The 27580-nt window shown below is 36.8% G+C and overlaps 3 long non-coding RNA genes across 3 annotated transcripts in view; 1 reads left to right on the top strand and 2 right to left on the bottom strand.

The window, feature by feature from the left end:
- Nucleotides 1-819: 819 nt before the first annotated feature.
- On the bottom strand, nucleotides 820-10623 carry LOC148112568 (uncharacterized). The gene is made up of 2 exons (XR_015729294.1): nucleotides 10539-10623; nucleotides 820-1413 (listed from the first exon to the last, which is right to left on the bottom strand). It is a non-coding gene; the product is annotated as an uncharacterized LOC148112568 (long non-coding RNA).
- On the top strand, nucleotides 4671-26422 carry LOC132710415 (uncharacterized). The gene is made up of 3 exons (XR_009621114.2): nucleotides 4671-4859; nucleotides 22117-22255; nucleotides 23271-26422. It is a non-coding gene; the product is annotated as an uncharacterized LOC132710415 (long non-coding RNA).
- The window catches only part of LOC117679934 (uncharacterized), a 119154-nt gene continuing 117696 nt past the window's right edge, over nucleotides 26123-27580 (bottom strand). Inside the window, exon 9 of the long non-coding RNA XR_004595488.3 lies at nucleotides 26123-27371. This is a non-coding gene — a long non-coding RNA (uncharacterized LOC117679934). The remainder of the gene's footprint in view (nucleotides 27372-27580) is intronic.

The following is a 27580-nucleotide window of genomic DNA, read 5'->3' as shown; positions in this document are numbered from 1 at the left end:
AGCCCATCCCTGCTACCTGGATATGAGATGTACTGAAACCTTGATTTACAGATCAGAATGGTGGGATTCACATATCCACAGAGATCCAAAACTACATGATAATTTTGTGTAATATGTAAAGCTAGAAATGAAGTACCATAGCAGTTATAGAAAATGGAGAAGAGCATCAACTGCTCCATGTGATGATGCTCAACCAGGGGTGAAATCCAGCAGATTCTGACAGGTAGCGGAAATTTTGAGTAGTTCAGAGAACCGGCAAATACCACCTCTGGCTGGTCCCAGAGTGGGGTATGAATGGAGATTTTGCAATATCCTTCCCCTGGAGTGGGGTGGGAATGGGGATTTTGCAATATCCTTCCCCTGCTACGCGCAGCAAGCCACGCCCACCAAGCCACACCACGCCCACCAAATCACGCCCACAGAACCGGTAGTAAAAAAAATGGGATTTTACTATTGTGCTCAACTCAGATGGTAATGCCTTTTTTAATGTATGAAAGTTAACGAACTGAGGTTGTACAAATCCAGGCAATCATAGCAACAAAGAGTCTAGCCCAGATCCTGTGCTCCTTTACTCACATCTGAACAGTAAAATGTTCAGATAACATTTGCTGTAATTACAGAAGTCAAAGCAGCTTTTATGTATCTGGAGAGTAGCCATAAAAGTGATTGGATATACATACTGCAGGAAGACACATTCGTTTTAACATTTTTTTTGTTGAATAAGCCTTTATCACAATTCCCTCATTCATTAATTACTATTTGCTGATGTGCTGAGCTATTGGAATAAACAGAGTGAAAGTAATACATGAAATGCTGTATTTGCTTCTAAATTGTTTAATTTAGAGTATATTTTATAACTGATGGATGGACCTCAGTATTTTGAGATATCAAATTCTATCCTATATTTAATTCATTGGAACATTGGCCTGTCTTTGAGCACAGACACATCTTTTTGCACTTATAGTTCTCAACTGCATCAAATATTACAATAAAAAGTTTGTTTTATTTCTTGAGATCACATGACCCGTACAGCTTGGGAAAGAGAAAAATCCTCAGCTTCTCCGTGGTATCCATTTACTTTGTTTGTTTTATAAAGGTATGCCTATGAATTCAAAAAGCTATGTGCCATTGTATTACACTTTTTTTGTGTGGCAAACATTTGTCTTTAAAAGTAAATCAGAGACTAGGCTCTTTATTTGCACATTGCAATTTACAGCTGGAAGCCATGCAACCATCTGAAATAGTCCATGTTGTTTTCATTTTCTTAAAGCAAATACATTTTTTTTTTTGTGGAGCTAAATTAACTTCAGCAAAGGAGCAGACCATTACAGAATAGCAGGCTCCCCTCACCACATTTTTTTCATATGTGCTTTCATCTCTTGTGATTTTCCTCTCTCTGTTAGGTCAACCAATCTAGAAAGTGAAAAAGAAAATGAGACTCAGAATTATACTAGTTTTGTCTCATAAATTTTGAGAACGAAATAGGAAGGCACTTGATTATGGCAATTTGAGAAATCAACAGTACAGTCTTATGCATATCAACCTAGAAATTAGCTCAATTGAATACAGAGATTTACTTCAGAGTAAATATACATTGGATTGCTCTGAAAATTGCTGACTTTCATTATATTGTGTTTTTTTTTTAAAAAAGAGAGACCCAAAGGGATTTGGAAAAGTATTAAAATGTTATTGATTGTTCATTCCTTAATATTCAGATGTGTATATTTTAAGAAAATAGTATGGTTTTCTTAAAATACTAGTAAGGCCACAAAGACTCTATGTGCTTTATACACCAGGCCAATTGTCTGTTTTACTTACCATCAACATTAGCAATATACAAGTTTGTTGTTAAAAGCTGGATAGTGTTTAAATTAAACTATAGTATAGGGCGTTAATATGAGAGTTTTGGGGAAAGATGCAGTCTTCTTTGATTATAAAAATAAATTATGTACTACTCTTTTTGCATCACTCTCTTGAATATTTTATATAGCCATGGTTCTGAATCAGCAATCATTAGTTCATAACTTGATTAAACTATATTATATTGAATTAAAGTTTCATTATATTATGAACTCTTTGTTATAAGATCAACACTGGAGTTGTTATAATAGTTCATACGGCATCATAATATCTGTACATTATTTATTATGTAAATCAAGCAAACTACAAACAGTGCAAAATAGCACAATGTATTCCTTATGGTGGGAGTTACAATATGGAGCTACAATCAATAGGGCAAATCCATGTGGTAAAGAGCTAACAAACATCACTATGACGTGAGTTGATACCTCATTAAAAACAGTTTGTTAACGACTTCCATGTGGGAACAATGAATATAATATGAAGTAAGAAGCATCTCTTTATGTGCTGGATGTTTTGAAGTGGTTTATATGATGCCTAACCAAGCTTCTAATTGGTCTAAAAAAATAGGAGAGAAATAGCAAAACAAGCAAAGAAGTATGAGCAAGTTATGTCGTCTTTTAGAGACATTTGAAATATAGGAGAAATAGAAAAATACAAGCATCAACAAGCCTTCTCGCATATTTATTATGTTTACTATTATTTTATTTTATTCATAACATTTATTGGCTGCCCATCTTACCATAGGGTAACTCTGGGCGGGTTACAGTCATAAAAGCATGTCTACACATATACAATTAAAAAATAAGTAAATGAAAATCAAACTTTAAAATCTAAGGACATGTGGAGGGGCAGGGGCAGAGTGGAAGGAGTGGGATCTGTTGTTATTTGATCAGCCATCTCCACTGTGCTGTTCCCCCACTGGGGCCTCAAGCTGGCTAGCAGAGCCCCGTCTTTAGGCCCTTACGAAAGGATAGGAGGGTTGGGACCAACCTCACATGCGGGGGAGGGCAAGATGTTGCAGAGGGTAAGAACAACAGCAAAGAAGGCCCTCCTCGTGAACCCTGCCAGCTGGAATAATCAGGCTGATGGGACCCGCAGCATGCCTCCTCCTCTGGCATAAGTGGGCTGGGTCACCCCCAGTGGGATGAGATGGTCCCTCAAGTTATATTATTCCTTCCTCCAAGACTCATTTTTTATTATTTAATTTTTTTAGGCTGCTTGAATCACAGCTATGACAGAGGAATACTGCACCTCTGTAAATAAAGGATAAAGCAATAAACAATAATAATCAATATCCCAATGCACCACAAAAACAGTATTGTCATTTGCAACCTGCTGTTATCTCCATTCCAATCCCCAAAAGCTTTTTGAAACAGTCAATTCTTGATGGCTTTCCTAAAGACTTGGCTTGGGTCTAACATAGCATGAGTTATATCTTCTTCTTTTTTTTTTAGCATGATATTAAAATTTTTAGGTTTTGAATGAGGTATTGCTATTCTTTTTCATCTTTTTCAAAAATCCTCTTGAAATCAGTAATCACTACTGCAGCAAGATTAAACTGGGTTGGGGGCAGAATGAACTGTTTATAGTTACAAAGATGTGTCAATATAATGCATGGAAAAGAAATGACTGCATATTATATGTGTTTTAAGAACAGCATTGATTAGTTAATGGATAGGCTCAGATTTTAAACCATCCTGTAGTAAGAAGATATTGAGCAAAGCTCCACTATGGACAAAGGAAGTGTTGGATTTTACATTAAGGATGTCGATCTGAGTTTTTCTAAGGCTTTCAAACTGTCCTTTCATTCTCCAGTGTATTATTAATGCTTACTCTGTCTTCAAATAAGGCATGTCTATTTTCCAAGCTTTAGAAACATTTTTATTAGATTTGTCAATTAATGAGAAGAGGAATGAAGAAGAAAAAAAAATAGGATGAGAAGAGATCATCCCTAGCAGTGGCAGTAAGGTAGATAAGTAAATATATCTATAGATATATAATATGTATCTCTATAGAAAAGACATTATTACAATGATTGGTCCATTAACCAGATGGGCAACATTCATTTTTGTCTATTATATTTGTCGATTATATCTGAATGGTAGCACAGCCTAGCCTGCTGCGGTACCTTTCAAATGCATTGGAATTCATTCCTAGAATGGTCATGCTGGCTACAGATCTAGGAGTTGAAATCTAACCATCTAAAAAAGGGAAAATTGGTTTAGTAAAAGTAGCAAACCCAGATAAATTTCCAAATTTCCACCACAAACTTAAAACAAGAGCAATATCTGGGAAAGATTGCTATATGCCTTGTGCAATTTTTGTTGGAAAGTGGTACTTCGAAGGCTCAGCAGGTGACAACACTTGGCTGTCCTTGATTAGGGTTAAAAGCTAAACATAGTGGATGAGAAACCATCAGGGAAGTTCAGGGCCATAGCCTAGACTAAGAAGCTAAAAGAAAATGCCTGAAAGCAGTAATGATAAATGACTTCTGTACAGTTGCTAGGAAAGCTGTACAAGGGTCTGCCTGTAAGTCATCAAGGGCTGAAGTTGAATTGAAGGTGTCTACTTTATTGAAGCACTTTGAAAGAAAAGCAATTATTATTTAAGTAAATGCTATAATTCTCCTGGTCAAACAGGGTGAAAGAAATCCACTTTAGATTATCTTGTTCAGCTGATTACTATATGTGTCTTTATGTGAGGAAAAAGAGAGGTCATTTGTGCTGAAAGTCTTGACAAATGGAAGGTTGTTTGTTCTCACTTAGGACAGTGGGAAGGCAGTGCCAAATGGGAAGACAAGATGAGAAGTGCCAGATGTCAAAAAAGTGAAATTTCATGATGAATGGAAAGCTCAAATGCTAGGGAAGAGGTGTAGAGTTCGCTTTATTTTTATTAGCATTCCCAGCATCTCTCAGCAAGAAGACACTTCTGAGGAAACAACAAAAGGCAGCTTAAAGGAATGATATTCTGAAATGAGGATGCAGAGAAGACATTTGGTAAATGTTTATGTATCTGTTTATTGTTGTTTTTACTACTTGTTATTGTTCCTCCTGGGAGGGAATACTTTGTTTTGTCAAGTTGGAAAACCTAATGCTAATGTGGGTTAATTATGGTTGTAAGATTAGCAGCGACTATTCTGAGGCAAATTATTTAAGGACAAAATTATAGGATAGCATCAAACTAGTCAGTCAGCCAAACTGTATTTCAGTGAAAGACTGGTGTAGAACAAACAAATTAAGACATTGTTTAAAAGGAGGAGATAAAAAACTGAAGCTAAAAGAATGATACTGAATATTATTGCCACTGTTGTTACTACTTTAAACTACATTGGTAGGGCCAAAAAAACCAATAAAACAAAATAAAAAACCCCACAACCAGAATATTATTTGTCTAAAACAAAAGTATAAAGCTAAAAAAAACTACTATAAATGTTGATTAAAATAAAATAGAATGAAATGACATCTATCAATGTAGTATTGTTCAGAAGTTAGACAGAGTTATATTATATTGAGGTAAGGGAATTGGTCTGCTGAAATGTTATCTTGCCAGAAAAGTTTGACAATATGCAGAGAGGTAGAGACTCTTTGATCAGAAAATAGAACTTGTCCATTGAAAATATCAGAGTAACTTGGTATTTTACCAGGTCGGGAAATAAAACAGCTTCTAATATCTTTATAAAAGCAGGAGTACAGTTTAATGTGGGCAAGAAAGTCTATGCACCCACACCACATGCATATAATTGGTCAACATATGGAAATTTGTATAAATCTGGCTTCCACAATGGCTAAAGAATTAAATCAAGCCAGCATCAAAGCCATTCTCAATTTGAATATAGTCTAAATATATAAGATTGGCTGTTCAGGAAAACATTCCTGGGTAGTAAATGCTTCTTGTCTTTCCATTTGCAGAACAATTTGTGTTAAAAATTTTTTTAGATGTTTCATGTCCCAGAGAAAGGAGAGCTTGTTATGAAAAGTCATAAAAGAACAATTCATCAAGATGATATTGTTTCCATCTGGAACTAAAATTGTCTATTAATGTTAGAGGGAGGCAGTACTATGGGCTGACTCAAACTAGCCTTTATCCATCTATCAGTTTGTTTTCTTGTTTGAGTGTGCTAACTTTTAAGTCAAGTAGCTATAAGGATGGATGGACATCAAACCTGGGATCCTTGGACAACTGCCTAGAGCCCTAGACTCCAATGAGCCTCATTCACGTAATTTCCAGTACTGTGTGGACAAAAAATCCACCAAGTAGGACACCAAAGCAGGAACTGTGTGTGACTTTAGAACTTTGCCTGTCTTCCTCCAGACAGTTATGTCTGCTTCTTTTTCAAATCCCATTTTGGCATCTCTCAAATTAAATGTAGAATAAAGACAGACAATGGAAAGACACCACAACAAAAATAGCCCCAGAGTTGAGAGATGTAGCTCTTGCCATAATTATTGACTAGCTAGGCCATATAAGGGTTGAAAAACGAAGCATGCTTGGTGACCAGTATTTCATTTCAAGGAGAGAAGTAAGGAGAAGGGAAGGGAAAATACTGGTTACCAAATAAATGAATAAAAAGCAAATTCGTTATTTTGGGGGCTCTTTAATAAGCAAAAGCAGGACAGCTATATCAAAAGTAGTGAAATGACAATAATGTCATTTCAGAAATATCTACTTGTTGAAGTAGATATATTCAGATATGGTTCCTTTTCTTCCACAGAGAAAATAGTGCTGTGGATTTATGCTACTCTTGTCTACTTTCTTGATAGTCTGAGAGAAGTTGGTGTCAAAAAAATAGAGGGGGGTAATGGGTGTGAAAGTAATTCAGGAAATCAAGTGCTAATGAAAAGAACAAATGTCTTGGATGGCTGGGGTGGAGGCTGACTAGGGACCAGAGGGGAAAGGATATGTCTTTGTCTTCTGGTACTCCCAAAACACATTTCTTGTCACACAGCAGTTTAGTTGCTTTCAAAATAATACATAGCAAAACTTCATAGATTTTACATACCTTAAAATTTTGGTAGAATCATTGTCAGGGGATAAAGTGGAAAAAGACTGCCTTGACCCTGGTATACTAGGGGCAATTTCAGACTAGTTAAAGCACAGGCTGGTGATGAGAGGATGGCAAGATCATTACCTAAGTAAAGAGTGGGATTGTCAGGGCATGACCCTATCATGTAAACATTAGATGAGCCCAGAGCCTAGGAATGGGTGGCTAAATCTTCTGGCCTTAGAAATCTCGGGTACTGGGAAATATATATAATTATATATTTACCTTAAATAGAATAGAATTTTTTATTGGCCAAGTATGATTGGACACACAAGGAATTTGTCTTGGTGCATATGCTCTCAGTATACAAAGGAAAAGATACGTTCATCAAGAATCATAAGGTACAACACTTAATAATAGTCATAGGGTACAAATAAGCAATCAGGAAACAATATCAATATAAATTGTAAGGATACCAGCAACAAAGTTACAGACATACAGTCATAAATGGAAGGAGATGGGTGGTGGGAACGATAAGAAGATTAATAGTAGTGCAGACTTAGTAAATAGTTTGACAGTGTTGAGGGAATTATTTGTTTAGCAGAGTGATGGCGTTCGGGAAAAAACTGTTCTTGTGTCTAGTTGTTCTGGTGTGCAGTGCTCTATAGCGTCGTTTTGAGGGTAGGAGTTGAAACAGTTTATGCCCAGGATGTGAGGGGTTTGTAAATATTTTCACAGCCCTCTTTTTGACTCATGCAGTATACAGGTCCTAAACCCAACTTTTTTACATGAAATAATATTCTGCTAAGATACAAAATCCCGGAAGGGTATGGCTAGCTAATGGTCATTGGCATCCTTCAGTTTCAAGAGACTACGGTATCGTGCTCTGGAAAGACGTCCTAAAACAGCATCTAGTGTGACTAAAAAGGCCAATTCGAGACTGGCAATCCCTTCCACACTGAGGGCAGATACATTCTGTCCCCTGCCCAGCCCCCAGATTTCGCTGGTTTCGGGACTGCCTCTTTGCCTCAGCCAGCCGAACAAGTGTCTCATCGAATTGGAGAAGGCCATGCTGCGTCTTTAGCCTCCAAGCTGAACGATCGGAGGTCAAGGTTTCCCAGTTGTTAATGTTCATTCCCAGGGCCTTTAGGTCCCTCTTGCAGATATCCTTATATCGCAGCTGTGGTCTCCCTCTGAGGCGTTTTCACTGCACTAATTCTCCATACAGGAGATCTTTCGGAATCCGACCATCAGCCATTCTCATGACATGCCCCAGCCAGTGTAGACATCGCTGTTTCAATAGTATATACATGCTAGAAATTCCAGCATGTTCCAAGACTGCACTATTTGGAACTTTGTCCTGCCAGGTGATGCCAAGAATTCGTCAGAGACAGCGCATATGAAAGGTGTTCAACTTTCTCTCCTGCCGTGCGTAAAGGGTCCAAGACTCACTGCAGTACAAGAGTGTGCTCAGGACTCAGGCTCTATAGACCTGAATCCTTGTATGTTCCGTATGTACCGGCCAGCTAATGAGAGCTATAAATAGCTTAAAATAGATCTATACTAGTCTCACTTTATTTCTTTGTCGCAATAGTGACTGCCTGTGAAGGCTCCTGGATTGGGGCTGAAAGGCGAAAGTGGAAGCAGTATGCTCCATCCCATGATTGGGTAGACCAGGTTATCCTGATAAAAGACACATTTTAAATTTGATTTTTTAAAACTTTTAATTTGTAAACTTATAACCTTGTTTTTAACTTTCATTTTTATTATGATTTTAGTTCCATGTTTATATTATTTTATAATGATGTTTATAAACCACCCAGAGCCAGGTGAGAATGGTAGTAGAAATCTGATAAATAAATAAGCAACCTTGTAGTTGTCCCAGACACAAAGGACACTGGGAAATGGTCACATCCTGATTTCTGAGATGGAGGGGCATACAGAGTATTACAGAGTATTACAAAAATCATGGAGAGCCAGTTGAGGATGATGCCACTAGAGATGGACTCCTCATTCTTTTCTGCCTCTTCAGAGATGGAAGGATTAAAGAATGCTGAATTTGTCAAATTTCTTTTAGAACTTCATTTCTTTAGAACTTCCAAAGAAGGGAAAGTAATTTAATGGCACAATACAATTGGCTGGATTGGCTTTCCAAAGAGTCTGAAGACTACTTAATTGGATGGTGGTGTTTATGTGATATCTAGTTAAGTCAGTTGTAAAAAAAAAAAAATCAAAGAAAAATAAGCTGGATTTCATGCTACAGAAATGCAATGCACAATATTTTTTTCCTGGAAAAGAAAAAAAATATTCTTAAAATCAAAAGCAGCACCAGCACAAGGGGAAGATTTCTAAATGAACAAAGCCATATGCGCTTGCTTTACATTCCTCCACTGGTTATTAAGGACTCTGCAGGTTACATTCACACTTAACTACAACAACATACCAAGAGGGGACATAGCTGGCAAAATGTAGAAGACAATTTTACATAAATTTTGTAGGTCAGCACAATAAAACCTTTACTTTTACTAAAGAACAGAGATCTTCTTCTTCCAATATTCATTCCTGTTCTGCTGGCTCTGGATTTTCTCAGTGTGATAAAATAAGTTGCCCATCGGCAGAAACAAGTGATCACAGGTGGTGTTTTTCCCCCTGAAAAAGTCTGTCCCATTTCAATTTGACAAGTGCTTCTGGCATTTGAAAGGAACAAGCAAAATCCCTGTACTGAGATAATCTAGGATTAGAGAGAAGTGTTTCAAGCAGGTACCAGAGGCAGACAGAACGAATTTGGGTTAAGCCCACAGCCAATGTAACTTTTAAAGGTGTGTACAAATGGAGACACACACACACATAAGTCTGAAGCATTATCTCTGACCTATAGTTAATATTGTATTTTCAATTCAGTGTGTTTACTGGTTCTAATAGGTACAAGACAAAATATCAAACTGCCATCAAGTATATTATCTGTCATTATGATTTTCATAAGATGAAAATCAAGAGAGTCTAGAACTGAATAGTGTGACAAACTGAATATAATTCATTTTATAAGGATTTATGCTTTTATAATTATTGGCAGTATACACCGTTATTTAAACTTAAGGATGATAATATTTTTGAGGGCATATGTCAACAAATGGAATACATCTAAGAAGCTTACATAAAACAACTTATTTCTCCCTTACAAAGGATAAACTCTCTCAACACAGACATATATTTTATTTTATTTTTGGTAATAGGGAGCCAGAAAAAACTGGACCGTTAACACGCATTCAGGCTGCAGCTAGTATAATGAAGCATGACCCACAGCTTCTAAACTGATAATAAAGACCCGAAGATGACAAGGTAGAGAGCTTGTCAAAACGTTGCCTAACCTTAAAGTGTTGGTTAGGATTTCAGCCAGAGTTTTTGAAAGACCTTAAAAAGGTTTTTGTTTGGGAATTTAGAGGATTCTGAGCTGTGATCTTAGCCAGGATTTTAAACATTTTAACTAACAAACTTATAATGACGCGGGAAAACACCCGAGATTTTAACTTTTTACATATATATATTATTTTATCTATATATTCAGGTAGTGTCAGTCAGTCAAACTCAAAATTTAAGCTGAATTGGTAAATTGAATGTTTAATCTGGGATTCAGAATCAAATAACATTTGATCTAAATATATTTTATTTTTTTAAAAAAATTACCTCAACCCACCTCACAGGGTTGCTGTTGTTGTGGAAAAAATAGGAGGAAGGAGTATAAAGTATGTTCACACCAGTGGTGGGTTGCCCCCGGTTCGGACCGGTTCGCAAGAACTGGTAGTAAAACCAGCGGGAGGCTCTGACTCCACTGACTCCAACATCATCAGGAACTTTCTGCGCATGCCCTGTTGCAAACCGGTAGTAAAGGTAAGTAGAACCCACCCCTGGTTCACACCCTTGAATTATTCATAGAAATAATAAAGGTAGGATAAAAAAATCTAAAAAAGATTTGAACTGGATTAGCTTCAAACATTTCTAGGGATTTGCTTATATATTTACAAATAAAAACCTGGAATAGGAAGGAAGCTGAGGGCAACATCAATAAGAAAAAAAAAAAGTTTGTTCCTGACATGGAAGTTGTTCCTTTTGATTTAAAGCCACAATTTCACAACCAACATATATCCTCAGAGCTAAAATTTCTGAACCAAATCTCAGTTCTAATTAGCAGAGTAAGACTTTCATGCTCTCATCATCTTACGCTTGTTGTTTGTCAGGGAAGAACAGCTGAGATCTTCCATGCTGCCTGAAACCAACAATAGTGTTGGATGTGCTTCTCAAAGGTTTTCAGAAAGTCGCCAGTGAACTGAATTTTCATTTTTTAAAATAGTTTTTTAATTTTTTTAATATAATACACGCCAGATATATTTTGTGGGCATTGTATTGACTGGGTCGAATCTTTTATAAACAATGCTAACAGTAATAATATGAATCAGTATGCATAGTCCTGATCTTCCGATTTCAACAGTACCATTCTCTCTTTATAATTCTTTATAATTTTTTCCATTAATTCATTTAAATATAAATAACATTTCTTTGCGTATTTGTTATCTCCTACTAAGTTACTAATATTTAATATTTTGAAAATTACTTATCATTCCACCATAATTTCAATATCCCAAATGTCTAGGACTACTAATAAGGCCAAATATTAACAAAATTTAATCAATCCCAGGACTATATCTCAAAATCCCCACAATTTCTAATCCTTAAAAGTTTAAGTTCAAAATATACTTTAACACACTCTTAATATTAATAATACAATTAGATTACCATAATCCTAAACTTCCACCTACTAAGCTTAGCTTATTTTTAATTATAATAGATTCTATTACCTGTTAATATGTATGCTACTATTTTCCCTATTTGTATTTTCCATTTTTTTTCCTTTTTATTAATATGTTTTATCATTATCCATCATCTCTTAACTTTTTTGGAGTTCCATAATTTATTGACTTTTTAATTACCCTTTTATTTCTCTCTCTTGGAGTCTTATAACTCTTTTTGATATTTTTATACCTACTGAACATTCCCTTTGGGTTGCCCTTTTTCTCTTTCTGCTGCATTATTTCAACATCCATCAGTAAGACTTTCTTTTTTTTAAAGAGATTTTTCTTTTCTCTCTCTCCAATCCTTTCTCTCTTTTTTTTTTGAAGAGATTTTCCTTTTTTCTCTCTGTTCTGTTGTAAGTTTTTAAGGAATTATCTGATTGATTCCTACTTATTAATCCTTTCTTTTCATTATCTTTACCTTCTGGCATCTCGTTTTGACTTTTTCCTTCCGCTGCTTCTTCTAATTTCTAATCTATTTCCTGGATATGCATGTTCATCTTTTCCCCCCAGTTGTTGAGTGGTTTCTATACTCATTTCTTTATCTTTAGACAGTCCCCTTGTCTCTTTGTTGTTCTTTATATTTTCATGCATGTTTTTGAGCATTAAAATTATTTCTTCATTTGCTTCTATTATCCCCTGTAGATCCATTTTGTAACAATTTAATAAAGATTATTCAGTATACTTCTTTGGTTCCAATGTCTCAATATTTAAAAACTCCAATTTAATAAAATTCAATCAATCCCATAGTTATGCCTCCCAAACTCCTAAATCTATAATCTTTAAAAAAAAATTAGTGGTTTACAGCCTTGTGATTTTTCCAGTTACATATCTTCCCAATTGTCCAAATTTTAAAGTCTTACTTTTCTTCTTTTCTCTTTTCTTCTATCACCTTTCTTCTTTTGTCTCGTAGAATGTTCTGTCAAATAGCCTTAATAATCCAAATCCAAATTAATCCACTAGGTTCCTCCAATCTTTCAAATCCATAATCCAATAGCCATGAACTGAATTTTCTAAAGAGGCAGAATGACAAGATCAGCCAATGCATGGAGTGTCATCATTCTAACTTTTAATTAAAAGTTAATTAAATTTTAATAAATTTAAATTAATTGAATTTAAGTCAAATATGATATAATTTTGTTATTCTGCCCTCAGCAATTTATTTATTTGTTTATAATATTCCACCTTTATTATTTTTATAAATAACTCAAGGTAGTGAACATAATCTAACATAACTTCCTCCTTCTATTTTCCCCACAACAACAACTCTGTGGGGTGAGTTGGGCTGAAAGGGAGAGTGACTGACCCATGGTCACTTTTATGGCTAAGGTAGGATTTGATTCATGGTCTCCCACTTTCTAGCCTAAATGCAGCAACGCGAGCTGTCGTCGGTGCACCTAGGTACACCCACATTACACCAATTCTCCACGAGCTGCACTGGTTCCCTCTTGGTCTCCAGTCACAATTCAAGGTGTTGGTTATTACCTTTAAAGCCCTACATGGCTCAGGGCCAGGTTATCTTCGAGACCGCCTTCTGCCTCATAGCTCCCAGTGACTGGTAAGATCCCACAGAGTTGGTCTCCTCCAGGTCCCGTCAGCTAAACAATGTCGGCTGGCAGGCCCGCGGGGGAGGGCCTTTTCTGTGGCTGCCCCAGCTCTCTGGAACCAGTTACCTCCTGAGGTCCGGACCATCCCCACCCTATTGGCCTTCCGAAAAGCAGTGAAGACCTGGCTTTTCCGGCAGGCCTGGGGCTGTTGATCTCGCTCTTGTGATCTGACGAGATCCAGCCATGAATGGTGTGAATGAGTTTTCAATGTTTTTAATGTTTTTAATTTTTCAATGTCTTTTTATAATGATTTTTTAAATGTATTGTGAGCCGCCCTGAGTCTTCAGAGAGGGGCGGCATATAAATTTAATTAATTAAATTAAATTAAATTAAATTAAATTAATGCCTAAACCAGACCAAACTGACTCTCTTTTTTATCTTGACCCCAAAGCTGTTTTGGAAGACAGTTCCCAGCATGCCAGTCAGAAGTCAAGTGGGACTGTTGACATGAAAGGTGAAATATATCCTATATTATTTGTGAAATTAGGTCATTATGAGCCTACCCATTCAAAATATTCTGAATTACTGCAGGGTTGTGCCAAACATTCAAAGAAAGTAGTTCACAAAATATGTTAGCAAGAACAAAGCAGTCCTCTTCAAGGTGTTAATGCATTCATATTATTTAAGTTTCAATTGTTCCACAATATGTATGCATGCAAAAAACCTACATCTGCTGTTGCCTACCAGGAAGTGAGATGGCATTTCATGCAATAAAAGTAAAAACAACAGGGGGAAGGTTTAAAAGCATTATATGAGTCTTGGAAAAGACATGACTGTTTTAATGCTTCAAACAGATGTGCTTTATTCATGCTAAAGCACCTTGCAAAGTATCTCTTTACACAGCCCTAATAGTCACACACACTGTCAAACCTCAAATAGGCCAATACTTTGAATTCTGCTACAGACAAAGCAGAGGTCCCATTAGTGAATTTCGGAGAGATTTTGTCCTGAACAAAATTACATTCTCTATAGAGATGCTCTTGGTTTGAAGGTGACATGTAAGCAACATCCAGCAGTAGTTGGATCAGAATTAATATGGGCAAGTCAACTCCTCATGAGATTCTTGTCAATCAGGCGGCTAAGGAAAGATAGACTACTTGCTGGATGGCTTAAGATCTTTTATTCTGAAAATAGATCATATGATGTTGCATGGAGCCCTAGGGCTACAAGCTGTCTAACTCAACCATAATATTTCTGGATAGCATTGTGAGCGTATTTAGGAGTCCAGCAGTCCAATAGCATTTCACCATCTGCTTAGGTTGCCAGCCAGCTGTAGCTCTTTCTGAGATTTCATGTTAAAATGATCTTTGCCCTGGCAACATCCCGATTAGACTACAGTATTGCAATGAATTGTACAGGGGTCTGCCTTTGAAGATGCCTTTGAACCTTGATTTAGTAGAAAACACAGCTGCCAAGTTACTAGCTGGGACCAGCTAAAGGGAAACTACCTTAGTGGCTGCTGATCCATTTCCAACCGCACTTCAAAGTACTGGCAATTACCTTTAAAGCCCTAAATGGGCTTGAGACTGAATCCTTCCTATCCTCTGATGTGAAGTACCTGATGATGGGGAAGACATTTTTTTCTCAATATCCCATGTGAGGAGTGCCTTCTATTTGGTGCCAAATCAGAAGGAATACTTTGTCAATGAAAGACCTCCTTGTTTGTCTGGGCCTTCCACAACTTAGCAACATTTAAATAAATAAATAAAAGTAAGAGTGGTTGCGTATGATTATATAGTCTCTCTGTCCTGATCACAAGGCAATATTTATGGAGTTGGAACACTATGAAAATAATGTATTACATTGATGGGAGTTAGGCTTCTTTGGTGTTTGCCAAAGGAATCCAAACCTGGAATAAACATTTGTGGCACAAAGGGCCTTAATCTGAATCTCTTTTAAAGTGTTTTAGAAAGTCATATTTTCCCAGCTTGCCTTTTCTTAAGTTGTTTCTGGCTCTGCTGTCATGCTATGGAACTCCTTTACTAGCTTATATTCCTTCTAGAACAGAGGTCTCCAACCTTCGCAACTTTAAGACTTGTGGACTTTGCTGGCTGAGGAAGTCTGGGAGTTGAAATCCACAAGTCTTAAAATTGCCAAGGTTGGAGACCGCTGTTCTAGAGTGCCATCAGCTGATTTCTGGTTGTTAAACTGAACAATATATTCTTAAATATTTTCTTTTGTGAGCTGCCTTGAAAGGTTCAAACAGGGTATAAAACAATAGGAGAAATAAATAAAATAAATGCATGCAAAACTGGGCATAAAAAAATAGGCAAAATAGTAGCCAAATATTCAAATGAATAGGAAGGTGAAGTAAAAAAAAAGATCTTTATACAAACTCATGCTCAAATTAGGGATGAATATCCCTAATTTGAGCATGCAGGCGGCAGCACCTAGAAGATTTTTTTTAAAAATATATAACTTAACTGGATTTAAACCTTGCTTGTTGTTGTATGGCAATCCACTTGGCACTCACTACCTGAAAAGCAAAAATACAGTTTGGAAAAAGTCAATGGCAAACCATTTATTTAAATTAACAAGAAATTACATGTAGGTATCCATGTAGGTAATGTTTTGATTGAACAAGGATCAAGTTGATAAGCAGGATGCCTATGAAGTGAACTCTTGACCATCTAATTAGGAAATCCTGTAAGGCAAGCACCTAGTCTAGCCTTGCTCAGCTAGGACCTCTCCAGATAATTATTCCTCAACTAGGACCTCTCCAGATAATCCAGTCCCCATGGCCTTTAGACATAATAGCTAATAGCTGACAGAAGACTGGGGAACATCTGAGGGCACCAGACTGTGGAAGGTGGTTTAATATAACAATATCCTGGCAATTTCCACTAGATGGCACTGAATAATGAGCTTAATTTATAAATTAAATAGGTGTGTGTGCCAGGGCAAGGGGGAGGGAGGCTAGTAAAAAAGTATGTAGGAATAAATTACTTCACTTGTTCCTTTGTCCCAAAGGACTTCTTCTGAAATGTTTAACAAGAGCACAAGGAGGTTAGAAGACAAGGCTATTAGTGGAGCTATCCTTTTACTAAAATGAAACAAAGCTCTGAATATAAGATTATCCTGATACGTCTTTATTAATAACATGTTATTTGAAACACAAATAGATTAAAGAAAACTAATTTGCCCCTTTAACCCTAGAAGTGCTAAACTCTATTATTTTCTTTAAAGCCTATTATACTTACACTGATGATAGGATCAAATTACCTCTGGTCTCTGACAGTTTTACTGATGCTCATTCATGGATCTCTGCTGTCCTATTTCTAATATGTACGGTTTTAAAAAAATAGTTGTGTCATTGCAGTAGTAGAAAAGCATCTTCTTGCAAACAAAATGGCCTTTTTTGACTCATTTTAAGTCTCCAGAACTATTTCAGAACATGGGATGAGGGGATGAGTTGAAGAAGGTAAGAAAAGCAAAGGCTCATTTAGAAAAAGTTTGATGAGCAAAACTAGGCATTTCAAGTCAACCATGAAGTACACCGGTTAATTTTAAATCAACCACTGGGCTAATTTGTACCCAATCCATGGCTTGCTTCGCAGTGGCTTTTATAAACTGTGATGTGGAGTTTTATAAACCATAATGGATCAGTTCGCACAATATACTAATCTCATGCCAAAAAAACTACTTTATGATTTAGCACAATACCCAAATAATCTCTCTGTTATTGTATGTGTACTATCACAAACTTCCCCACAAAGTGGTATAGGAATGTCATAAACACCCTTTCCCACACAAATATGAATTCATAAATGTACTTTGTTGAAATATACTATTTATAAATTGATTTTTATCCTCAAATATTTATTTGACTTAATGAATTATGAAATAAGAACTGTGAAATCAGGAGGTGAATTATGACCTATCCTAGGCCAAGAAACATCAAAAAGGGAATTTACAGTCTAAAGTGCTTGACTGTCTTAAATGTTAACAGGAATACCTATTAAAAGAGTTTCACATCTGTTTGGAGAAAATGAAAAATTATATAACTAGCAATTATATTTATTGTACAAATGTAAATACAAAAATAATGGGATAGTTCATTTTTTGTTTTCAAAGCTATATATAATTCTAGTCATTCTTTTGGCAGCAGCAATAGTATCAATTTAAACAAAAGATCAGATCTACTCAGTGCCTTTAAAATTAATTATATCTACTGATTATGTCAAGTGCAATTGGGTAAAGAAGCAAATGGGAATCCAGCAATATATATATATATATATATATATATATATATATATAAAATAACCAGATTAGTTAAGGCACCATGCTAGAAACCAGGAGACTGTGAGTTCTAGTCCCACTTTAAACATGAAAGCCAGCTGGGTGACTTGGACCACCCATTCTTTCTCAGCCCAACTCACATCCCAGGGTTATTGTTGTGGGTAAAAGGAGAAAGAAGGAGTATTAGGTATATTCATTGACTTGAGTTATTTATAAGAATAATAAAGGAAGGGGAAAAAAACTCTTAAAAAATCTGTCAGATAAATATAACAGCTGAGTTGATAAGTCGCCCAGATTTACTGTATAACAAAATGACCAGCTAATAAATTTTACAAATAAATTTATTAATGGGATTTATATCACATTTTTTCCATTAGATGCTGTTCAAAGTCACTTACTGTATTATATATATTAATTTCCAATCAAAATTTGGAAGATGGAGGAGACAACATTATGATCAACATTATGTTGATAGAGGTATAAAATGAGAGCCTGTTTGGTGTATTGGTTAAATAGAACTTGGGAGACTATGACTACATTTCAATAAAGTACATTTATGAGACTATGCTTTCTAGTCTCACCTTAGCACCCAACCATCTGGATGATCTTGGGCCAATCCCTCTGTCTTAGACTAGGAACAAGATAATGGAAAACTATAGTATTTCTGAAATTTTGCTTTAAAAAACCCTGCAGTCACCAGGAGTCAAACATCAACACAAAAACAAAGGACAGGCTTCAGTTCCAATGGTACATCTTCCCTCTGGCAGATTTTGACACATACTTTCTCATGGACAGGTAATTTCTAGCCAGAATTTCCATTTGGAGGATTCCTGGGATAGATGGTTGAGATGTCACAGCCAGCTTCTATCCCAGTCATGTGTAACTGCCGAATTTACATACGCATGAATGACTATGCTCCTTGTTTAAATGTGACCCCCTAAAACAAAAGGGAAGATCTGAAATCAGCATAAAGAAAGTATGTTGTTGTTCAAAACTTGTGGGACTGCCTACTACCACCAATAGCCTCCCACCGGCCGGTACGCTCTCATAAAGAGGGGCTCCTCCGGGTGCCGTCGGCCAAACAATGTCGACTGGTGGCCCCCAGGGGGAGAGCCTTCTCTGTGGGGGCACCTACTATCTGGAACAAGCTGCCCCCGGAGATACGGAGGATCCCGGATCTGCGCACCTTCCGCCGTGCTCTAAAGACTTTCTATTTCACCAGGCGGGCCTGGCCTAACTTTCTCCCTCTTTTTAAACTATTTTAATATTTTAATATTTTTAATATCTTTAATCCTCAAAGTTTAAATTTGTTTTAAGTTGATTGGGGTTTTATTCTGTCTGGGCCAAACTATTTAATTTGATTTTATTTCTGCTTTTTAAATTTTGTATGTATGTATTTTATTGTTGGCTGTTCACCGCCCTGAGTCCTTCGGGAGTAGGGCAGTATACAAATCAAATAAAAGTAAAGTAAAAGTAAATCACTGAATAGATATTTCAATAGATTACTTTGGGATGCATGCTCTAGATAAAACAGTGCTGTGTTTCAGGTACTTTATTTTTGCACATGGCCATATTTGAGGAATTAAGAGCTAAAACTGGTGCATCAATTTCTATAAGGATGGAACTAGGTACTTAGATCTTTATTGGATTTTCTTCTGAATGCTAATAACACAAGGGAATGAATCAGAGCAGACCCATGGCCTTAGGGAAAAAATAGTTTGTCTAAACATTTACCCCATGCTGGCTTCCCAGTTTAAACCAATCTCATGTCTAACAACAGTTTCTCATCTCCAAAACTTTTAACTACCTTGCTGAAATGATAGAAATTTGCATTTCCATGCTGACTAGACTGGAGGCATCCCACCTCTGCAGTCTGTCTGTCTGAAGATTCTCAGCGGTGGTTTTTTTCTATTCGCCTCTATGGCATTTCTGGTTATCCACGGTCACTCTTAAATATAAGTTGATTTATATTCCTTTTCTCAAGTTGTTGGCCCTGCAGGTACTCCATGTTTTTCTTTATAGAGCAATACACATCCTGGGATAGTATTTAACTGAACTGTATATGCAGGTTCTTTTTAATGCTGATGGAGTTGGAAGGGGGAAAGGTCAGCATCCCCGTGCCAGAGTTGTTAGCTGTTCCATTTTATTTCTGTCCTAGCTGAGATTTCAGACTTTCTTTCCTTTCAAACAGCCTAAATAAATAGAATTGGGATTTGACAGATCAGTGTGGTTCATAAAGCAAATCCTGATGTAAAAAAGAAAAGCTGCATTGTTTGCAAGAGCCTCTCTCTTGTCTCTTGCAAGCATTTCCTTTTGAATGATGCCTCCAAACGGTACTTAACCTCTATAAACTCCCTTTGACTGCTGAAAAATCTCTCTCCCTTTAAGGGTTGTATCACTCATATCTCAGCATTATACAGAAACCTCCTGTGAAGAATATCAATTCAGAACACTGGTACAAAAGTGGAACACGCAAAGGCAGGGTTCAGCCACCTTTTGCTCGCTGAAGATACCAGGTTAAGACCCAAGGAAATCTCATTTAAAAAGAGACAATAACAGATATCAAAAAAAATAAATAAATAAAAATAAAAAAGATACAATGATCAGAAATGAGGAGGCGATAAGCCACCTGAGAAAGCCAAGGGAAATCATCAAAACCATTAAAAAGCAAAAGTTAGAATATTTTGGACATGTGATGCGCCACCCGGAACACTTCACTTAATTCTCCAGGGAACGATTGAAGGCAAATGAGGCCCAGGCAGAAGAACATCATGGCTTCAAAATCTAAGGAAGTGGTTTGGACAAAACCTACAGCAGCAATTTTTCGTGCGGCTGTTGATAAAAATAGGATCCAACATAATCACCAGCGTCCGATGACGGATATGGCAGAAGGAGAAGGAGAAGGAGAAGGAGAAGGAGAAGGAGAAGGAAAAGGAGAAGGAGAAGGAGAAGGAGAAAATGATACAGCCGTCAGCCCAGGTAGATCAATCTAGGTGAGATAGGCCAGATATAATCTGATATAAATTCACTAATTAAGTTGTGACACCATCAAAGCTTTGCCAGTCTTTTATTTGTGCTGCAACGATAAAACAACAACAACAAATATCACAAATTTAGTACTAACATTTCTCCTCTCAGCATGCTCAGCGTCATATCATACCAATTACGCAAATACATAAGGGCAGCATTTGTATAGTAATCTTATTGCATCTGTGTGAGTAATCATGGTTTGTTACAGATGCTGCTGTTTTTTCCCCTTGAAATTTGTTTCTCTTGGAGGACCTTCTTTCTGTCCATTTCCAATTTCAATTTCAGTGCCTGAATGTGCAATTAAGTGTGTTTTCAACCATCATGTAAGTTTCTTGTTCTTCCTGCAACTGCCATCAAACCTTGATCACATTTTTAGTTGTAGAAGAAATCAAATTATTGTTGTTGCTCCTATTGCTATTATAGCTGGGTGCAGAGCAGGGGTGCTGTTCAGCAGGTTCTGACAGGTTCTGGAGAACTGGTAGCGGAAATTTTGAGTAGTTCAGAGAACCGGCAAATACCACCTCTTGCTGGCCCCAGAGTAGGGTGGGAATGGGGATTTTGCAGTATCCTTCCCCTGCCACGCCCACCAAGCCACACCACGCCCACCAAGCCATGGCCACAGAACTGGTAGTAAAAAAATTTGAATTCCATCACTGGTGCAGTCAGTCAGATGTTTAGACTGGATTTGGCATTTTTATGCACCTAACAAGTCCTTCCCAAGGAACTGGGATAGGCAGATATTCAACGATGTTAGAAATATCTTCACAGGATGTAAGTTGTTCCAAGTAAAGCTGCCTTTTGCTATTGACTGATGGGGATTTTGTCAATGCCAATGGCATTCAAGTGTTGCTCCAGATGTTTTGGGATTGTATCCACCCTTTCCTGCTGCTATTGCTTATGTTCTGATTCCCTGCCAAATAGTGTTATCCTAAGTTTGAGTATACAGCACATCAAAAGTCAATGGATTGAATTCAAGCATCCTCCAGACCCAGCACTAGCTATCTGTATGTTATGTCACAATCACAAGTTCCCACCTAGTGTCTTTTCTTACACTACGTTCTGTTCTAACCTATGTAAAACAAAGAAAAAAAAAACATATATTGAATTTATGAAGGTAGATGAGCTACAAGCAGCACTTCTACTTACACTTCTCTCCTTTTCTTTACTTACTTTATACTGGAAACAAATTCTGACTTCCTCTGTTCAGAAGGCAAAGGTTTGGAGAAGTTGTCTTGTCATTACCCTGTTTTGCTATTTTAGCTTTGTGTTAAACCAGTTATAAGAGTTATAACATTACAGAATGTGCAATGCTGTTAGTTGAATATTGGAGTGCCATTACACAATGTTGTCAGAGCATAGTATCTAATTCTTCAGAGAGACAAAAAACACAGTGGCATCAGAAAAAATTAATCAAGGACTGAAGTGCCTATAGTACATCAGCCAAAATGATCAATAAGAGCCACTTTGAATTCACCCACTACAGGTTATGTGATTTGTCTATGATGTAATAGCTGGTGCATCATAACAGATTTTCCTCACTTGATTGCAGTGGTGGGTTGCCCCCCGTTCGGACCGGTTTGCAAGAACCAGTAGTAAAACTGGCAGGAGGCTCCGCCCACCACCCTGGATGTCATCATAGGTGATCTGCGAGCAAGCGAGCATGATCCCATTGCAAACTGGTAGTAAAGGTAAGTAGAACCCACCCCTGCTTCATTGCTGTTATGTGGGCCTATTGGCTTATGGGGAAGGTGTCCTTTTTAGAGATTGGCAATGAATTGAAGGTCATAACATGGGAAGGCAACAGAAAAAAAGTTGCCAAAAATATTTGTGACGTGCTTAGGTAAGTAAAGAGAAGTCCTATGTTCTGGCCCTTGACCTAGGTCCTGTCCTCCTGGTATAGGGCAGGAACTTTGCTTTTTAGAATAACTTTTGATATGCTGATGGCCTGATTATTGATTGGCATCATTTTATGATATTTTTGGTCATCATATCTTTGCATTCTTATTTTTTAATCATTTACTTCATGTTGAAAATTATGATATTTTTTTCATAAAAGAAGTGATTCATTAACATATGATATCTGGGTGGTTGCAATTACTGTATATGGCCTGCACTGCTTTCTGTTTGAATCATGCACCTATCGAGTGATATAGGTGTCTTCAATCTAGTGCTTATTAGATATTTTGTCCCACAACTGCCATCATCCCTAATCATTGGCCATCAGGGGATCTAGTCAAAAGATATGACGTATTCTAGAGAAGGAAAAAACAACCTAAATATATTATTATGTTAAAGATAATTCATGCGCAAACTCCTGAGACCAAATGATTTTGTATGGATAGGTTGCTGTGGTACAGAGCCTCCCAGTTAATGAAAGTATGTTTTAAAGAGCTATAATTCCAAATTATATGTTCATATTTCTTGAGTAAAAATGTAATCTGCAGTTAATTTTTACTGCTATGGTTAGCTATTTAATATACCTCTGTGCAACACTTGTAAAATCAGCAAGGGTGATGGCTGATCTTTCTTGATAAAAAACATTGCCGTGGACAAGCCTATCTGAAAACAGACTTAAAGCTTAGAGCTTACTTCACTGTTTTTCTTTTCACAGCCAGAAATGTTGCTCAACTGACGTAGAAATCTTCATTTCCATCTTATCATCCCAAGTGTAACAGTGAGATATTAATGTTTGTTGTCTTGCAGGCATCCAGTGATCACTGGAATGGAAGAAGCATTAGACACACAATGTTAAGAGTCAAAAAATGATGGAAGGAAAATGAGTGATAAGCAGCAAAAAGAAACAGGAGGCAGAGAAAAAGCTTGTGAACATTTCCTTCAACAATCGTCAGAAGGCCTTTCTTAATACTAATATGAGCCAATTTTCAGCCATTTTGAGACACAATAGAATAAATGCTTTTCCTTATCATAAATATGAGACCCAACTTTTCTTTGCTGTTCCAATCATTTTTTTTCTGCAGTCTATGAAACTAGATTTAGCAGAGGTTTTTTTTTTTTGGAGGGGGAGAAAAACTGTGTACAATTTCCTAGGTTTCCCACATGCCCAGAAGATGGCACAGAATTTGAAACAATTAGATAGCTTCTTATTCAAAGCAATACTGAGGTATTGAAGGCAGTGAAACAGAGTGGAGGAAAGAGTGGAGGTTTAAAATACATTGACATAAATTGCTGCAGATTGAGATAACATGAATTGTCACTGAAGCTTCAGAGATTTTCAGAGAGCCTTGTGCACTGAGTAAATAAGTTTTTGAGGTGATTAAATTTCATTTTTATGGAGTAATAATAAGAATATAAGTAAAACTGCTGGATCAACATTCTGTCATCTCCAAAAACCTCACAAGTAGGATCTCTGGGTGACAGCATTTTCCTACTTTTTCTCTCAAATAATTTCTCTGATTAAAATAGCTATTTTAGTCAACTAGAGGTAAGGAATAGAAGAGTAGATGGGTGGAAAGACAAGCAATTAAGAAGCGAAGTAGCTAGACTTAGCAAATTACATGCCAATGGATTTTTTCCCCCTCACCTCACCAATAAACGATTCTCAGAGAGCTTATCAAGATTTTGCATTGATAAGTTTATGGCTACCTATGATTTGCAGCTATTTCCATGTAGTTAGCTAAAGACATTGGTCCAGCACTATCTCCATGAGCCATCAAATTGTTCATATGGCTGGCAACTTACTTGATTTCTTAGGCTAATGGGCGTCTGGCTGTTTTTCCTGGAAGATATTGCTTTGGGGAATGTTGCTGTGTTTTGTCTTTGTTCAAATGTTCTTTGTAAGATGTTAAGAATTGCTGATGCTAATCAGAAACATTATGACCAGACAACCAGAAGCAGCTAAGTAGTGACTTTAAAAGAGTAGCAGAAAAGTGAGATAGGGAATGAACTCACACCTTATACTAACCAAACCATTGGTTTTTAAAAACTGTTTTATGTTTATACAACATGCTTAGGTACAAGCCAAGACTTACAAACTGCTGTAGTTGCATTCACCCAGTGTTGTAAGCTAATAATAAAGCATATTATGGCTGAAAGCAATTTATGAACACGGCCAGAGGTTATGCTTGTCCTTTTAAAATTTGTAACTGGAAAGATAAAACAGAAGTATTTCAACTACTAAATACAAGGCTCAACACTACAATAGGTCTTAAGACAGTTTTAATATTGAATCTCCAGCCCATTGAGTTGGATCTCAAAAGAAACAGGTTTCACTGTCTTTATGGCACAGTATATGGGGCAATGTTTTCTGGTTTACAGATGCTTTTATTGAAAAGCAGATCTGCAGAAATCTGGTTTAGATAAAGCATGATGAGAATCTGGGAGGGAAGCTTGGGAATTCTGGGTGTTGAAGTCCACACATCCTAAAGTTGCCAAGTTGAAAATAACTCTGTATCAAATCATTAGAGTTCCATGTCTATATATAAATGAAAAGAACTTTCAAAGAAGTCTTTCTTTTTGGTGATATATTTCCTTGATTTTAGTGATGTGTACATGTGATTTTTTTGCTATCATGTAACTACTGATAATCCCAGTGGAGATAGTTTAGTAGTTTCTTCATTCATGGAATTAGAAGCACTGGGCTCAATGGCTTAATGGTCTTTGCTCCAGGTTATTAATGGACTGTGCTTCAGTGGGTCGAGTCCTAGCACTGTGGTGGGGTGAGCTCCTGCTACTTACCTCAGCTCCTGTCCACCTAACAATAAGAAAGCATGCTCAATGTGAGTAGATAAATAGGTACCACTTCAGTGGGGAGCCGAGCATATCTTCCTGACCTCAGATTAGCTCCAGACCTGTTAATGTATAGGAAAACCTAAACATTTTTTTTTGGGGGGGGGAAAGACTGCTTTTATAAAAGTAGTCATTCAAACGTTCATGTATCGTGACCTTGTAAATGTATTGCTTCTTTCTTTTCCACATCACTTGACAGCCTAAATTTACATTATTTAAATGTAAATTAATTTATTTCTTGATTCAAGCAATCAGATACGATCCAACCCCTTCTAATCTGGGATCATTGTGGGATATAGAACACATGGCTCATCAGACATTTCTGAAATTTGAAAATTGAAAAGAATGTCATGGTCGATATTATATTATCACTAAGATACATGTTAAAAATAAAGAAACTTCTGGAAAACATTGCAATTGAAAAACCAGCCTTTCTAGTGCAGGGGTGTCAAACTTGTGGCCCGTGGGCGGGATGCATCACGTGCTGGCCACACCCACCCCTGATTTAGCGAAGGGGAAAAATGTCACAATACATCATGTGACAACAATGTGACACCGCAAGTTTGACACCCCTGTTCTAGTGCCTAAGTACATATAGGCCTATGTACACTCTTTTTTGGGGGGGGGGCAATATTTCACTATTATTTTTGCCATAGATGCCAAGAAGGTTAAACAATTAGCGTGTCTTCCTTTCCCCCCATTTTTGACCTCCTTTATACTAATTGTCTGTTGTGGAGGTTAATAAAATCAGTGAACCGTGAACCTTTGTCTCTATGAATTTCTACTTTAACAAATGAGCCTTTAAATCATTTAACAGTAAATGTTTTTATTTACATAATAAAAACATAACAATATCTATACAATTAATAAACAGCACTTAGTTACTATGATTAATTATCCTGTCAGCTATATATCTATCTCTATATCTATTCTCTCTATGCTATGTTATCTATGACTATTCTTCCTCAGAAGAAATATTATTATAAACCACCAGAACTGTTCTTCTAACAGACTTCCAAACTGCTCACAGTTGTCTAAGGGAAGATCCTAGAAGAGTTAAGAGCTAAGAGTTAAGACCAAATAGCTAAGACGAGTGAAGATCGAAGAGCAAAGAGTTTCTGACAAGAATCTCCTTTTATACTGCTAACTATGACAGTTAGGGTAGGACCCTGGAGATTCAAACATATTAGCTGCCCTCTGATTGGCTTATGTATCTGTCCATTCCAAAAGCCATTAATAGGCACAGCTATAGAGAAATAAATTTTCTCTACCATTGTCCTTGTCCTCCTTTGCCTGTTTGAGTATCTGGTAGTTCTAAACTAGGAATTTTGCCTGTGACATATACTAGAGCCTAGGAATTAGCCATTTTCGAGGCAAATTGTCACTGAGTTATTTTAGGATTTTCCTTGTTCTTTTAGATCAGTATATTTCAAACTCGGCAACTTTAAGATCTGTGGAGTTCGGCATGCTGGCTGATCAATTCTGGAAGTTGAAGTCCACCCATCTTAAAGTTGTCAAGGTTGAAAAACACTGTCTTCAGGAACGTTTAGTTCTTATATGAGTCTCATCACATAAGAAATGATAACAGCTAGGATTTTTTTACTAAGAGTTTTAAAATCCATTGAAAGTGTTCTTGAAACAGAAGGCAGCAAAGGAAGGGGGGGGGAAGGCAAAAGCTTTAAAATGTAATAGGGGTTTAATGCACATTTAAACTTTTTCCCGGAGTCAAATACCATGTGCAGGATACACATTTTGGAATTTGGTGTTTAGGGGAGTTAGGAAGGACAAAAAACAAAATAGTTCATTTTAATGGGAAATGGAAATAAGGGGATTAAACATCAGACGAGCGATTTGTAATTGGTCTCCTGGCTGCCCTTCTTCCTTTAGTGGAGTGAATAAAATGCACAGAAGGACTTTATTAGCAGCAGCTTTTTTCCTGACCCTGGGATTACTGGAATACTTTAACCTTGACACGTTCATTCTATATCCACAAAGCTTTCCTTTTAATAGTCTTGTTCTTCTTCCTTCTTTATACTTGTCTGGTTTTTGCACATGGCTCTAAAATCAAAAGAGAATCACACAGCGTCACCTATTTAAAATGTAATGAAAATAAAAGAAGGTGGTTTTATCTATGTCTGCTTACAAAACTCTGTTCTTAATAGAAAAACAAAACAATGGTAAAAATCCTTCTGGTGTACACTGATAGTCCATCTGGTCAAATCCACTTGTATATAAACAAAATCCATTTGTTTATAATGTATAATCAT

This window comes from Pantherophis guttatus, chromosome 8 (assembly GCF_059756535.1).
Source record: "Pantherophis guttatus breed Tessera chromosome 8, ASM5975653v1, whole genome shotgun sequence".
In the NCBI taxonomy this organism is placed as follows: Eukaryota; Metazoa; Chordata; class Lepidosauria; order Squamata; family Colubridae; genus Pantherophis; species Pantherophis guttatus.
This window is presented reverse-complemented; position numbering and strand designations above follow the sequence as displayed.